At 39.1% G+C, this 4,334-nt stretch overlaps 1 pseudogene across 1 annotated transcript in view; it reads left to right on the plus strand.

The window, feature by feature from the left end:
- Nucleotides 1-3,718, plus strand: part of LOC102852220 — a 39,484-nt pseudogene extending 35,766 nt beyond the window's left edge. Inside the window, exon 19 of the transcript XR_438898.1 lies at nucleotides 3,523-3,718. The product of XR_438898.1 is annotated as a glucose-6-phosphate isomerase-like (transcript). The remainder of the gene's footprint in view (nucleotides 1-3,522) is intronic.
- Nucleotides 3,719-4,334: the final 616 nt, after the last annotated feature.

Genomic DNA, 4,334 nt, shown 5'->3' on the forward strand with positions numbered 1-4,334 from the left:
TGTCTATCTGTGTTTCATTGATTATGCAAAGGCATTTGACTGCGTGGATCATAACAAACTGTGGCTGACTCTGAGAAGAATGGGAATGATATAGAGAAGATTAATGCAGCAGATGACACATAAACTTGTGAAATGTTCCATACTTAAAACAAACAAACAAAAAAAACCCACAAACTACAACAACAAAAAAATTTCCAAATACTAGAATGATAAATAAACCCATAATGTGTTTTAATCTGTTTCTGACTTCTGGGTTTTTTTATTTTGTTTTGTTTTGTTTTGTAGTTTTTTTAACAAAAGATTTTAAAGAATGATCAATAAATGGTTCTTTAGTTCATCATCTCAAGAACATGAAAACAGCCCAAATGTCCAACCACATTCAAATGAACTGAGAAATTTTGGTACACTCACATGATGGAATAGTATGCAGCACTCAGGTGCAACGATCTCTAAAATTACTACATAACTTAGGTGAGACTAGTGAGCATTATGCTGAGTGAACTAAGTCAGTCTCCTAAGGACAAATACTGCATAAGACCATTATTGAAGAGAAAGATAACTAGTAAAATGTGTATAAGGATCCAAAGAGGGGAAAAGAGAAGTAGAGGGGGAGGATGGGCAGGGGGGAAATAATAGGGTCACACATTTTGTTGGGGGGGGTGGGATAAAGGAAAATGGAAAGACCTGGTGGAGATCTGGAAAGACAGGCTAATGGTAAGCATAGTTCAATGGTGTAATTTTATAAAACATAATGAATGGATATAAGTGTATGAAACACAATGTATACAAACTCTGTAAGCAAATCAAGACAAAAGAAATTTTTAAAAAAATCTTTAATGACATAAAGCTACTTTTCTCATTAAATTTTTCTTAAAAAAAATTAAGAGATATTTGAGATAAATGCACGCATAGAATTTGTGAGGTACGCCTGATCTTTGCAATCACTTGCTATGTGTCAGAGATCTGGACAATGACTAGGGAGGATAGAATGAGAATTGATGCCTTTGAGCGTTAATGGTTTGATGCCTTTCATGTTAGAGAAAAGTATTGAATATACTGCTAAGAAAACAAACAGGTTCATCTTAGAGAGGGTTAAACAAGGCTCTCCTTGGAGGCAAAGATTCTGAAGCTTCATCTGACATACTTTGGACGTGCTGCAAGAGGGGACCATTCCTTAGAGAAGGACGTCATGCTTGGGAGGGTGGTGGGACAGCGCAGGAGGGAAAGGCCCTCTATGAGGTGGATTGATTCAGTGACTGGAATAATTGAGGTAGGTGTGTCGGAGCGAGTGAGATTGGCACAGGATAGAGCAGGGTTTAGGGTTGTTGTACAAAGGGTCACTATGAGTTGCAGGCAACTCGATGGCACATAAAAACAACATGAATAAAACACATTTTTAATGAATTGGGGTGGGGAGAATAGGCCTAACAGGGAAGCCACAATAAAGGCAAATCAGCAATATAAAAGTAATTCTTTTTTAAAAAAATAATTTTAATGGACATTTACAGAGAATTTGGATTTCCATTCATTCATTGCTGCACTTCTCTACCCGCCCAGCCCTCTCCTCCCGCCTCCCAGTTCGCTCCTCTCTTTCAAAAGTGAAAGAAAGACTCCCTCCCTGGTACACAATCCCCCCGCACCCCTCCCACCGCCCCAAGTACATTCCACTATGCAACCTTAATTGTGGACTCTTGTGATAACCATAATACCCTATCATACATCGCTTTTAAATGCTTCAGTCCCTCATCTGTTTCAGTGCAGTATACACAATTTATCCAGTTTTTCTCAGTCTTACCCCCACCCTGATATCAGTCCCATTTTACAGCAGTGGCACCATGCAATATTTGTCCTTTTGCGACTGAGATATTTCACTCAGCATAATGTCCTCCAGGCTCACCCATTTTGAATAATATTGAATGAGTTCCTTGTTTTTCAATGCAGCGTAGTATTCCACTGTGTGACTATACCAGAGCTTCTCTATCCATTCGTTTGTTGATGGGCACCTGGGTTGTTTCCACCTCCTTGCTACTGTGAACAGAGCTGCGATAAACATGGGTGTGCATATATCTGCTTGGATGTCAGTTATGGTCTCTTTGGGATATATTCCCAGTAGTGGAATTGCTGGGTCAAATAGTATCTCTATTTGCAAGTAATTCTTTTTTAAATTGAGATTTTAATGAAAGTTCATAACTTAGATTTCCATTCATTCATTGTGGAACATATTCCTCCTTGACCTCCATCTCCAGCTCGTCTTTTTTTTTTTTTTAAATTTATTTATTGTGCGTGTACCGTCAAATCAGATCTGACTGGTATAGGAGAGAAATTTCCCCTCCTTCCCCGGCAGAGCATCTGGTGGATTTGAACCATGTACCTCTGGGATTGTAGTACAGCTTCTTGCCACTAGGCCACAAAACTCCCTCTTTTTTTTTTTTTTTTTTTTAAAAAAAAAGTTCTTTCGTTGTGATACAGTAGCCCCCCTCCCCCTGACCACTTTACTATGTAGCTCTTATTCTGTACTCTTGTCATGCCAATAATACCTAATCATATACTCCTTTTATACAGTTCTCTCCCTCATCTGTTTCAATGCCATGTACATTATTTATCCCCTCTTTTCTTAGTTTCCCCCCAACACCCATGTCAGTCCTGTTTTATAACAGTGGCATTATGAAATATTTGTCCTTTTGTGACTAAGATATTTCACTCAGCATAATGTCCTCCATGGTCACCCATTTTGTATAATATTTCATGCGTTCTTTGCTTTTCAGTGCTGCATGGTATTCCACTGTGTGAGTACATCACCGCTTCTCTATCCACTTGTTTGCTGATGGGCACTTGGGTTGTTTCCAACTCTTTGCTATTGTGAACAAGACCGCAATAAACCTGGGTGCACATAATATAAGAGTAATTCTTAAAAAATAACCAACAAAACCCAAATGAGAACCCAGAAATAAACCCAGCTATATTAGACAAGCAAATCAAAGTTTCAACAAATTATTCTGGCAAAACTGGATTTCCACCTAATGAAAGCTGAAACAGGATCCACATCTCACACCATACACAAAAAATCAACTCAAGGTAAATCAGAGATCTGGGAGTAAAGCCCCAAACCATAACATTCATAAGAGACAAAGTGGGATCAAACTTAGAAGCACTAGTCCAAGGTATAAAAAGACTGCCAAATACAACCAGAAATGCACAATCTAATGAAGATAAAATTGTTGCATGGCACCTTCTAATAATTAAATCCATGTGTACATCCAAAACTTTTGCTCCCAGGGTGAAAAGAAAACCTGCAGACTGGCAGCAAACATTTGATAATACCTTCTGAGACTAGAGTGTTATAACAAAGTTTTAAAAATACTCCTGGCTCTCCACAAGAAAAAGATTAATTACTCAATTACAAAATGGGTAAAAAACATGGAAAGAACTTTCACAGAAGAAGATATTCAAATAGCAAATAGACATATGAAGAAGTGCTCCAAATTACTGGCAATAAGAGAGATGAAAATCAAAATCACGAAGAGGACACACCACACCCCTGCCCGCTGGGCTGCAGTTCTTTGTGGGGATGTCTCCCGTGGTAGAAGAGCATGTGTGCAAAAGCACGGGGGAGGAGCTTTACAAGCTTTTCCTGACCAATACCAAGGAACTGTACATGAAAATGGACAGCATTCAGGCGGACATCTTGGCAGCCAACAAAGTCAATGAGAATCTCTAGCATCTACAGTGACCTGAATATTTCCCCTACTGAAAGTGAAGACCATCTTCCAAAAAAGAATATGGACATGATGGACGAAGGGAGCCCATGAGACCCTGAAGCCAATGCAAAAACATCTAACAATAGAAAGGAACCTGGGCCAAGCTCAGGGTGCTCCACTTGGCCCCCTCTGCTTGAGGTTAAGCACCACAGTAGGGGAGAGGAAGAGCTGTTCTGTGGGAGGAGTTCAATAAATCCAGTAACAGTGGCATAATTTAACAGGACAGCAAGTAATAGATGTTGGAGAGGATGTGGCGAGAAAGGAACTCTTATACATTGCTGATGGTATTATAAAATGGTACAACCAATCTGGAAGGCAGTTTGGCGCTTCCTCAAAAAGTTCAACATAAAAATTCCATGATTCCACTACTTGGAATACACCCTGATAATATGAGAACTGAGGCACAAACTGAGATTTGTACACCAATGTTCATAGCAGAATTATTCACCTTTGCAAGAACATGGAATCAGCTCAAATGTCTAACCACAAACAAGTGGATTGAGAAAGTATGGTACACTCACACAGTGGAATACTATGCAGCAGGCAGGAATAGTAACTTTGTAAATTATTATCTAA

The sequence above is a fragment of the Elephantulus edwardii genome, unplaced genomic scaffold, assembly GCF_000299155.1.
Source record: "Elephantulus edwardii isolate Elephantulus edwardi_28Jun2011 unplaced genomic scaffold, EleEdw1.0 scaffold00062, whole genome shotgun sequence".
Lineage (NCBI taxonomy): Eukaryota > Metazoa > Chordata > Mammalia > Macroscelidea > Macroscelididae > Elephantulus > Elephantulus edwardii.